Raw genomic sequence first — 13,076 nt, 5'->3', positions numbered from 1 at the left:
GATATCTGCAGATAAAGCAGGTTGAATTTATTGACATGCTGTATTCAGCAATATGTACACTAGAGGCATGTATTTTCAGACTAAGTGTCAGATTGTTTCATTTCACCTGCAGATTATACAAATATAAGCTGTATGGTTAACACAATTTTTAACTGCAAAATGCATATTAATTTTTATTGGAGCTTTAGGAATTTATATATATATATATATAAATAATTCTCACTAAATATTTGAAAATAAATTCTCATATTATGTTAGCAGAAATTTCATCTAGGATACACAGAACATTTTTCAGTTTTTTTTATTTGAATATAAGTTACATATTGCTGAATTTTTTTTTTTTGGTCATAACTGACCAAAAAAAAAATATATATATATATGCCATATTTGCTGGCGTATAAGACACACCCCATTTTTTGTACACATTTTTTAGGAAAAAAACTTTATCACTTAATATTCTAATGAATTTACAGTATTTCAAATATAAAGTAATAAGTAGGCCTACTTTCAACAAATACCTAATCCAACTAGGAGAGAGTACCCACCTTTTTAATCTTCTTTGTCAAAACCCAGAAATTCATCTCCAGAGCTAAATAAGAGACACTTGAAACCTCTTCTAAATCAGAGTCTGAGTCCTCATACAACAAATTGTCCTCTGTACCATCCAGTGCATTACTAATGCCACACTTCTTAAATGATTTAACCACTGTCTCAGTTTTCACAGCATCCCATGAAGCTTTGACCCACTCACAAACTTGCAAAATGCTAGGCTTCTTCCTGATGGCGTAACCTCAAAATCTGAAGCAGTCTTAGTCTTCTGGATGCAGTGTTCCACTTCTCCTTCATAAATCCCTTAAATGATTTATTAATACAAACATCTAAAGGTTGAAGCTGACTAGTAAGACCTCCTGGAATTACAGCTAACTGAGTTTTTTTTATTATTATTATTATTATTATTTCGGGCGACTCCAGGAGTCCTTAGACTCATCGAGGGAGGCCCTAAACATCATGTCCACACAACTATGTGATTACATTCTCACAGTATCTATCATACCTTGTCTTGAACTCGTTCACCGTCATAGCACCCACAACAGACTCTGGCAGCTTATTCCACTCATTTACCACTCTAAAAGTAAAGAACCCAGCTCTAACACCCCTGCTAACCACACTCTTGCCCAGTTTCCATAGGTGTCCCCTAGTTCTCCCACCACCAGTCCTGATCTCAAAAATATCCTCTGAATTAATCCTATAGAATCCCTTTAGCAATTTGAATGTCTCAATCATATCTCCCCTCCTCCGCCTATCAACTAGTTTCTGCAACCCATAAATCTTCAACCTGTTCTCATATGGTTCATTCCATAGACCTGTTATCATCTTAGTCACTCGCCTCTGGATCCTCTCCACCTCCTCCCCATCAAGAAGGAACCGAGATGACCAAATCTGGGCACAGTAGTCGAGATGAGGTCTTATCGAGGCTCGGTACAGAAGTACAATAACTTGCTTGTCTCTGCTCGTCAAGGTATTTTTCACCAACCAAGTGAGTTGATGAGCTGATTTAGCTACTTTTGCAATGTGCCCCCTAAACTTCATCTCCCTATCCACCAACACTCCCAAGTCCCTGGCCTCATCAATCTCTTGGAGTACAGTTCCAATTCCTTGGAGTACAGTTCGAATTCAATTTTCAATTCCTTGAGTTTATATTTAACATCTTCTGTTCTGTGAGAATGAACTGATCCCATACTAGCATGGTAGGCTTCTTCAACAGTCCACCAGAGCGCCTAGACCAAATGTTATCTATCCATAACTGGAATACTAGAATGTATTCCAGTAACTGGAATGCTCTCACAGACCACAAGGAAGCAAGAAAGAAATTGCTTAACTTGGAACAGAGAAAATTTCCAGGAATGAAAGAGAGCTGATGTATGGCAACAATATAAACGCTCTTGGGAGAGAAGAATCTTCAATAGTAGTTGAGCAATGGAAAGAGAAAAAGTTATTAATCTTTTTAAGAGAGAAACCATTGTTGACAAAAGTCCTTTTTAATAAATGGAGTTCATTTTCAATTTCTGTTTCATCTGTTAGTAAAGATCTGGCTCGATGTGCCAGTGTTGAAAAAATACCAAATTTTTGCGGAGGGTACCTTATGAACAGATAGACAGATACCTTATGAAGGTATCTGTCTATTCAACGAAACCAGTAGTATCTTAACATTAAACCTTTTCTTTTTCATTCTCAGTATATAGTCATTCAAACTAATTTTTTTTATATATATATATATACAGCAATCCCTCAATTAATGTGCCCCTGATTAGTGCATTTTCGATTAGCGCGTCATTTTTTTTCGATACCCAAATTCGATTTGTTCACCTATATACATCTTAAAAATAAATGTTACAGATTTAAAAAATTTTAGATCTATACATTTTTTATGGCTAACTATTTTAAAAAATCACTTGCTAGGATGAAATAATTTAGTTACCGATTTGAAACATTTTACAGAGTTATTTTTTAATGGCATACAATACTATTTCCATGTACACTATGTTCCAAATTTACAGCCCAAATTTATGTCGTCTGCTTTATATAGCATTTTGCTGATCATATCTCGTACAATTGTTTTCCTTACTTTTTTATTTTAAATTATTTTCCTAACCTTTAATCATGAGTAAAAGAATTATTAAGCAAGAAATAGAAGTATGAAAATGATTCAAAAAGTAATCTGATTGGAAGAAAAACTTGAAATAATAAAGAAAAATGAACAAGGCGAGTCCAGAGCAAAGATAGGACAAGAACACAAAAATGGGTGAATCAACTGCTGAATGCAAAGAGAAAGGTAACGCTGCTTTAAGTTCATCATACATGCACTCAAAATCAAAATATTATCATGATTGAATTAGAGAGACTTATTTCTTCATGGAACGAGATTGTAACCGAGAACGGATCCCGCTAAGCACTGCCCTTATTAAATCAAAAGCTTTAAGTCTCTTTGCAAACTTGAAAGAAAAAGCTGTCAATGAAGAATTACACGCTAGTGCTGGGTGGTTTGAGCATTTCAAAAAGAGAAATAGCTGACATAATGTCCTAATCACAGGCAAAGCTGCAAGTGCAGATAAAGGAGGTGGCTGCAAATTATCCAGAGATTTTGAAGAAAATTGTGGAAGAAGACGACTATTGTGACTAACAAATATTTAATGCCGATGAAACCAGCCTTTTTTGGAAGCAAATGCCTTCCAAGACTTTTCTGCCCAAATCAGAGAAATCTCAGCCTGGTTATAAAGCCTCAAAGCCGAATGAAATTACTGCTAGCAATATGCAAGTTGTTTCGAAACACATTCTTCCACAATGTGCAAATGATTTTAGAGGCTTCTCAAATGAATCTAAGTTAATTAAATCTCATTCTGAGAAGTTGAGTGATTCCGACCTGCTAAATTTAGATGCACAGTGGGAAGATCCTGAAGAATATGAAGAAAATTTAATCACTGACAAGTCCAAAGAGGTTTCACAGAAACAATTTTAAAATAGTTTTCGTACAATCGAAGTTTTTAAGTAGCAATGCTTAGAGACCAACCCTGGTGAAGAGAGAACCAGTAAAATTTGCAGAAGAGGCAATAGGGCCATACCGTAAGTTGTATGAAAAACAGATAACAGAATGCCTGCCAAACTGCGTTAGCTCAATTCTCTGTTAAGAAGCAGAATAATAAATTTATATTTTGAATATGTTTTATTGTCTTTCAGCTTCATGGTTTTCCTTTAACTAGGCCCTGAGACATACCCTAATTCTTTTATAAAAAAACTTAAGGGTCAATAAAGAAATCTGAGGAACGAATTATACATTTTCCCATAGGTTACTATATTAGATCCATTAACATTAATCGCTTATTAACATTAAACTGACAGCCATTTACGTTTGTCCAAGTTTCCAGCCTATTCAAATCATTTTGTAAGTGCTGCATATCAGTGGAATCCCTGATTGTCCTGCCTATCTTCACATCATCATCAAACAATAGCACATCTGATGTTAGACTCTGCCCGATGCCATTAATGTATTAATTGAACATTAATGACCCAAGGACTGAACCCTGAGGTGCACCACTGGTCACCTTAAGTCTGGCAGATCCATGCCCACTGTATAACATACCTTTACGTTCATTGTGGATTGTATAGATTCCCCTACTTATTGCATAGCTAAATTTTTAGCCCATCTATTAGTCCTAAATTGGCAGTTTCTGTTCTTTCATAAAAAATTCTTCAGATTTCCTGCATAAAGTGAGAAATCTATTCCTTCAACTGGTGGATTTTATGGTCAGCTTTGATATTGAATCCATATTCACTAATGTGCTGTGCCTCTGGAAGATTGTCTTCATCTGCTCTCACAAACCTTTCTTGGAGATATAGTCAAAGTGTTTGACTTTTTCATCCACCCAGACTATTTTATTTGACAAAACAACAGAATTTACAGACAAGTTGAAGGGATTACAACAGTGAGTTCTCTCCCCCTCCAGCTCTTGCAAACTTTTATCTAGAGCACCTACACATACTGGCCATTGAATTATGAACTTTTATTTAATACCATGTTGGACCTCCTTTAGCCTGAATTACAGCATGTATGTGGTTTGTCATAGATTCCACAAGGTGCAGGAGTGCATCTACATCTACAACATACCTCTGTGTTCTCTAAGCCCGCACATCAGATGTGCCAGCCTGGTCGGCCACGTGGTTGGCATATCCGATCTCCAGCCAAAAGGCTGTGGGTTGGAATCCCACTGTGGGCATGGATGTTTGTGATTGTCTGTGAAAATACTAATAGTTCATCCACCCAGACTATTTTATTTGACAAAACAACAGAATTTACAGACAAGTTGAAGAGATTACAATGGTGAGTCCTCTCCCCCCTCCAGCTCTTGCAAACTTTTATCTAGAGCACCTACACATACTGGCCATTGAATTATGAACTTTTATTTAATACCATGTTGGACCTCCTTTAGCCTGAATTACAGCATGTATATGGTTTGTCATAGATTCCACAAGGTGCGGGAGTGCATCTACAACATACCTCTGTGTTCTCTAAGCCAGCACATCAGATGTGCCAGCCTGGTCAGCCAAGTGGTTAGCATATCCGCTCTCCAGCCAAAAGACTGTGGGTTGGAATCCCACTGTGGGCATGGATGTTTGTGATTGTCTGTGAAAATACTAGTAGTGGTGGGCAGTAGATGGCATTGGTGTGTACATGATGTGGTTGGCATGTTGGTGGATTGAGTGGTGGAGGAGGAGCTGTGGAGTAGGTGCCCACCCTCAATGTCTTTGAACTCCTTGGAGGTGTTGCATAATAATAATAATACCAGGCGTTTTTCTAGCATCCCATACATTCTCAATGGGGCTCAGGTCTGGGCTTTGTGGTGGCCAGGGAAGATGGTGGAAGTCACTGTCATGCTCACTAACCACTGCTGAACAGTTTTTGCACAATGGACAGTTCCATGAAACAACCGTCACCTGCTGGATAAAAAGTCAGCATTGCAGGATAAACTTTATCAGCAACAATGTTCAGATATTCCTTGGATTGCATCTGACCTTCCAGCAATATCAAGGGACCCATTCCATTCTAACCGAACATGCCCCACACCATGACACCACCTCCAGAACCTTGAATTGTATTTACAAGATAAGCTGGATCAATTATTTCAAGGGGCTCCCACTAAACTCTCTGCTCAGAACAAGGTGTATTGTGACTCGTTGGACCACATGAGTTTTTTCTATTCTTCCAGTGTCCAGTCACAGTGATTCTGACACCACGGTAGAAAAAAAATTTCTTTATAGACTTGTGACTGTCAATACAGATACTCATCAATTTCCTGCACATAGTTTAGTGAGATATGGGTTGGGAATAGCTTTCATTAAATGCTTCAGTCAGTTGCTGCACACAGGAAATTCTATCTGTCTGTCTGCGACAATCTCGTTCCTGACAGAATGTATTAAGACTACAGTTGCATCTCTTAAACAAGCAATGTGGGTTATTTTTCTGTTGATTAGCACCTGGGATATCTCACCTTTTGAGAAACCAGTCAGCTTTGCTGTTTTCAAAATTGTTGCTCCAGCCAGATGAGCATCCACAATATGCCCTTTATCGAATTCTGAAAGATCTTTTGTTTTTCCCATTGTGATCAACACTTTTAACAATTACTGATGAGCACTATTATTAAGTAGTTGCCCAGAACACATGATAAGACACGTGACCAAGTATTTTGCACATATGGTGCACAAGTGATATTTACATAAATCTGCATAAAGGCTTCTAATTCAGTGGGCGGTATGAGTATAAGAAATCCTTTCCTTATCCATATAACCACAACCTTTATTTTGTATGTTACATTAATGATATTTTTGCCATCTGGTCCCACAAAGAAGATACCTTACTGGTCTTTCTCGCAAAAATAAACAAACTACTCCCCTGGATAAACTTCACCATAGAAATAGAAAAAGAAAGCAAACTAGCAATTATATATTTGGTTTAATCCTTTATCCAAGTGTAAGCAAACAAAGTTTGCACCTGAAGTATTTCAGGACTAGGGCAACTCGTGGTAAAGGTGGTATAAGTTCTCATAATGCAAAGTACATATCTTTATGAGTATGTATAATGCTATGCATTATGGAAAGGGTCACTACCCAGACTGGTTTCGACCTGTATTGAGGTCTCGTCAGTGGAGGCAGACCTAGAGGTGGTGATACTAAGGTGGAAGTAATGTAGAAGGCAAGTGATCAGAACTTATACCACCTTTACCACGAGTTGCTCCAGTCCTGAAAATACTTCAGGCGCAAACTTTGTTTGCTTAAACTTGGATAAAGGATTAAACCAAATATATAATGGGTAGCATAGCCAAATGAAAAAACTAAAATCAACTATCTCTAATCCAGAGAATTTTAATAATAAGGTGTTGACACCTTTTAGCAATTGGTATATGGTGATATGACTTCTGCATTACTTCCACCTTAGTATCACCACTTCTGGGTCTAGCACCCACTGACAAGACCTCAATAAAGGTTGAAACCGGTCTGAGTAGTGACCCTTTCCTTAATGCATAGCATTATACAAACTCATAAAGATATGTGATTTGCATTATGGGATACTAAGGCAAGTGATCAGAACTTATACCACCTTTACCATGAGTTGCCCCAGTCCTGAAAATTCTTCAGGTGCAAACTTTGTTTGCTTACACTTGAATAAAGGATTAAACCAAATATATAATTGGTAGCATAGCCAAGCGAAAAATCTTTAAAACAAACTAGCTTTTCTTGACTTGAATCCTCCACTCTCCTTCAGGTGAACTAACATGCCCATTTATTGCAAATGTGCTTTTGCTGGATGCTTCACAACAACCACAGTGCTCACCATCCTTCTCAAAAAAACTGGAATCATAAAATGTCTTTTACATCGTGCTCATATAGTATGCTTGAAACCATAACAGCTGAGGGAAGAAGTTCTGTACATCAAGTACTTGATGTAGCAGAATGGCCTCTCAAAATAAACTATGCAATGTGTCTTTGACTCCTATAAGCCTACTTCAAACAACCATAAAACATTACGAGAGTTCTGATCCCAGACATTTCTTTCATCTCTGAACCAATCTCAAGAATCCTTTAAAAATGTAATATAATGGCTACGTTTATTCCCTTCAGCATACTTTCCTGTTGATTCCATCTAATAAAGATAGATGATCTCCTCTTTCATTACCCAGCATCTATTAAGTTCCTTGTAGATGTCACTTATACTTCAGACAAACTGGACATTTTGAAAAAAGTGTACAAGGACACCCATTTTACATTGGTAATAAGAAATCTGAGAATTCTTTCTTAGCAAAACATGGAATTGATACCAACCTCAATATCCACTGGTCTGAAACACTTACTTCATTGGTTTCCCGTATAAGTTTGAACATCGAAGTTGAGTGTCAAAGTGAACTTGAATTGGAATGTCACCTTGCCGAAGATATGGGAAAGTCTTATTTTGATCAGACATCATAAGTAATTTTTATTACTTTATTTATTTTTCATTATTTTACTTTATTTACTTTTAATTTATTTTATTCTATTTGTTTTTTCATTAATTTTTTTATTTACTTTTTTTTAAATAATCTGTCTGCTGTTACCATTTGTGTTGTTGCATTTACACCACCACACAGCTCTCACTGTCTTAAATAATTCACTGGTCATTGTTCTACCCTTTATTTCACTATCCTATATGCCACTGATGATGGCCAGTCATTTTCAGGTCATAATATTTGGCCATTAAAGTTAAATACTTTATTCATTGTTATCATTGTGTTTTCTATCCATGCAGACAACTTCAGTGTATGCCAGTTATAGTCTTTCCAAGATTTGATTCTGCTTTTCAAATTCATTTTTTGTCTAATCATATTCAACATTTAAGTCTATACTCCACTTCTGAAAGCTGCAACTTTGTTTTTAACACTTTCTTATTATATTTTTCTTTTCAACATGATATTTATTTTTATTTTGCTCAAAACTAAGAATTGATCAATTCCTATTTCAAATCTTCTGTATATTCTTGTGCCTTGAACCAGCATAAAGATATTACTGTCAACAAATAGTATAGTCAATAAGCCTTTTTTTATTTCTTGTCCTCTTTCCATGTGAATTTGTAAACATCTATATGTTGAAACATGTTAATGATGACTAGTTCATGTCCTAAACAGAAATACAACCTGTACTTATCATTATTATTTCCCTTGCTCTTTTCTCCAAATATTCCCAAAACATTTCTACATACCTGATATTCATTTTATTATTATTATTATTATTATTATTATTACCCAAGACCCCATGGAGTCAAAGACTCATCTAGGAGGTCCTTTTATCATAAACACAGCTCATCATACCTTGCTTTAAACACACTCAAATTCTCTGTAGGCAAGACATTCCAATCATTCACAACTCTGCATGAAAAAAACTGCTTCTCACTCCCCTACTCACACCCTCTTTATACAGTTTCCAAGGATGATCCATGGTTCTCCCCTGATCTCCCACTATTTTCTGTAGAACCTCTCCAGCATTGATCCTATAACAACCCCTTACTAACTTATAGGTCTCTATCATATCTTCCCTTTTCCTTCTGTCCACCAGACTCTGCAAGTTGCATCTTCTAAATCTTTCCTCATACTTGGCATTCCAGAGGTCAGAAACTATCTTAGTCAGTCGCCTCTGGACCCTTCCCAACATCTCTTCATTTTCTGAAAACCAGGTGACCAAATCTGGGCACAATAGTCCATGTGGCCTAATCAAAGCCTTATAAAATGAAACAAAAATCTCCCTACTTCTACAAATCAGTGTCCTCTGCATCATTCCCAGAAGCCTTTGTGTTGTCTTCACAATTTTGGCTATGTGTCCCCCTAAATTTCAGATCCTTATCCACTATCACCGCTAGATCTCTTATTTCTTCCACCTCCAACAATATATCCTAACCAAGCATAAATTCTGCATCCCATTTTTGTTTTCCAAATTTTAAAACTTTACATTTTGCAACATTGAGCTCACATCCCCATTCCCATGTCCAATCACTCAATTTATTCAAGTCTTGTAAGGTCACAACATCTTCTCTACTCTTCATGATTCGTCCCACCTTTGCATCATCTGCAAACAACTGAATATCTCCATCCAAATCTTCACCAATATCATTAATATACAAGTTAAACAGCAATGGCCCTAAAACAGACCCCTGAGGCACACCACTAGTGACTTTCCTTTTCCTGGATATTGCTCCCCCATACACAACTTGTTCATACCTATCAGATAGCCAGTCTCCAATCCAATGCATCAATCGAATATCCAACCCGATCTGCTCTAGTTTGACTATCAACTTATCATATGGTACTATATCAAAAGCCTTTGCAAAATCTAAGTATATTACTGTGTATCCTTCTCCTCTGTCCAAGGAGCATGAATTTATTGTAATAAGTAAGTAGATTACTAAAACATGACCTCTCTTTAGCAAATCCATGTTGTCCATCAAAGATAATACCATTGTTGTCAACCAATTCTGGATCCAGTTCTCACAAGCTTCTCCAACAACTTAACTACAGCACCTGACACACAAATAGGCCTATAATTTGATCACCTCCTTTATGAAGTGGCATAATCTTGCTCTCAATCCACTCCTTAGGAACTTGACCCAGTGCAAGACTCCTATTAAAAAAATATGTCAAGGCCGGCATCAACTCCCTGGCACATTCCTTCAGAATACATGGTGATATATTATCAGGTTCCCACAGCTTTATTTACATCTAGTTTTCTCAACTCCCCATACAACTCTTGCTCACATACAGTCAGTCTCTCTTCCCCATCATCAACTGCTTCAGTCTCTCCATGAAGTCACATTCACAAAATTGGAAGACCTTTATGAACTGCTCATTAAGTATCTCCACCACACCTTCTGCAGTTGATAAAGGTCTTTCAATCTTGTGAATGTGACTACCTTTTTCTCCAATCAATGTCATCCTTCCATAATCATTCTTTCTTTTGCTGGCTCCATATCGAAAGAACCCCTTAGGATTCTCTTTGGTTTCATTAGCTAACTGCTGTTCATACCTCTCTTTAGCTACCCTTACTAACCAAGTCACCCACCTTGCCTGGTCTTGCTTAAGGTCTTTCCTGGTCTTGCTTCATCCATCTCACACCTACCTTATTTAACCTTCTCACCCTTGGAATACATTTAGACATTGCATCTACTAGATAGTTTTTGAAAATCCCCCAAGCTGCATTGATCTCTTTTCCAGCTAACGCCTCATTCCATGCTACAACTGCAAGCTGTCTTTTGAGCTCTTCATAATTATCCCCCCCCCCCCCATTGTAGTTCAACATATATCCTTTTCTTACAGAGGTCCTCACACTGCTGGCAGCCACTCAGGTAATCACGTCATGGTCACTCTCACCAATTGGTGAGAGTGACCATGAGGTGAATGAGTGATTTGACACTTCATTTATAATTACATCCTCTGATGAGATAACCAAATCCAAGGTCCTCAATCCTCGTGTGCCCCGTGTCACATACTGTCTGAGGTGGTTATCCCTCAAAAACTCAAAAAACTCATTTTCTTTACTTCCAGTCGCTATCTCATCATTCCAGTCTATATTGCCATAATTAAAATCACCCATAATGATCACTCTTTTCTTATTTGCTTGGCTAATTTGATTATACATTTAATAGTCACTACCATCCACATTACCTGGCCTATAACAACATCCAACCAAGTATTTCATTCCATTCACCTCTATCTCACACCATACTGTCTCAAAACCACTGGCACTATTTCCCTCTTGCATCTCTACTTTGTATGGACATAACTCTTTCTCTATTATCAATAGCACTCCCCCTCCCTTTCCTTTTCAACTGTTCAGATCTCCAACAAGGCCCAACATTTTTCCTTTTTCTTTATGTCAGCTAACTTCTATAGTGACTGACAGAAATTTTTCTCCTTCTTACTTAGTAGAACTTACTTTCTTTTGAACCATAGATACAAATGATTCTTGTTGTCTAATTCCCTATTTTGATGTTTGTTCACATCACTCTACTTTAGGTTTCCCATTCGTCCCATTTTGAACAGGACAGTCCTATTTTAACAAAAGCTGTTCCAGCATTCCCAGACTTGCTTTTGGGATTTCCCAGCTGGCATGACATTTTAACTTGTACTGTTATTCATTTAGTTTAAGTGAATTTAAATACTTTGATCAGCTAAACTTGAAACTTCTAGCTTATCCTTGTTCATTCACTATCCAGGTAGATATCTACAAATGCTGCACCACAGGAAAATGAGGACTTGACATTAGGTCATATGATCCAGTTGGTTCTCTGCATTTCTTTAAAGACTACATGGAGACCTTCTCCTATTTATCTAAATTTGATTCTTAAGCAAGTCCATTTATCATATATTGAATAATAGAATATCATGTTGAAAAGAAAAATAATCACAAATGTTTTTAAATAAATGAAGTTAAAATCTTTCAGAGATAAACTGTAGACTCAAATATATAAATGTTATATAAGAAAAAAAAAAATGAGAGCATTTGAAAACAAGAATCGAATCTTGGAGATATCATTGATTGATTAGTGAGACTTATGATGAAGTTATTTGCAAGGATAGAAAAAAAAAGAAGTAAACTTTGTCATGGATAAAGAAGTTAAAGGAGAATCCTGGAAAAGAAAAAAAAACATCTAAAATGCTCCTGGCAACTAAGTCAGTAGGTGCATTGAGATAATACAGAGAGAAACATAAGAAAGCTTCTGGATTTTTATTTAGCTACTTTTATACATTGCTAAGCCATGTATCAAAGTACCTAAACAAAAATCATTGAAAGACATTGGCATTAGATAAAAGATATAGAAGATAAATATCATGAGGGTGGGAAAATATTCTGAAATCTATTGAAAATGTTATGAAAAAGGAAAAGAGTTGTGTAAAAGAAATTAAAGATGATATAAAAAACAAGATATTCTGGATGTTTTGAGTAACTACTTTGGGAGACTGTTAAATGAGAGTGTTAGAGGTAATAGGAGAACAAACATAGAAAATATTCAAGAGGAATGCAATCAGAAATACATATTAATCAGTTGAAATGCAGCTAATTCAGATGATATTCAACAGGAAATTCTCCCTCAGTTATGATGATATAAAAAATTTTACAGTGGCTTTTCTACCTAATTCAGAAGGCCTTGTTACAAGGTTGAATTCCTGTTGGTTGGAATAGAACTATATAATACCAGTCTATAAAATATGAAAAAGGAAATAAAACAATGTGAGAATTACAGAGAAATATTCCATTTAAGATTTATGCAAGCATTACTTAAGAAGAGGCTAAAAAAATTATGGAAGAGAAACTTGAAGAATAAGCTGAGTTCAAGCTAAGTAGAGGTTGTCGAGATCAAATTTTCATTTTAAGACAAACAGCTGAAAATTCATGGAATATGATATAGATCTATAAGTAAGTTTCATAGACCTGGAAAAAGTATATGCCAAGGGAAAAACTGTTCACAATGCTACAGTTATACTCAGTTGGACATTATATAAGCT

The 13,076-nt window shown here is 36.4% G+C and overlaps 1 protein-coding gene across 5 annotated transcripts in view; it reads left to right on the top strand.

Moving 5' to 3' along the window:
* LOC150109624 (oxysterol-binding protein-related protein 6-like) overlaps positions 1-13,076 on the top strand; it is a 695,026-nt gene that overhangs the window by 384,707 nt on the left and 297,243 nt on the right. The window lies entirely within an intron of this gene.

Source organism: Typopeltis vanoorti, chromosome 2 (genome assembly GCF_054136105.1).
Source record: "Typopeltis vanoorti isolate ZY-2024b chromosome 2, IOZ_Tvanoo_1.0, whole genome shotgun sequence".
Lineage (NCBI taxonomy): Eukaryota > Metazoa > Arthropoda > Arachnida > Uropygi > Thelyphonidae > Typopeltis > Typopeltis vanoorti.
This window is presented reverse-complemented; position numbering and strand designations above follow the sequence as displayed.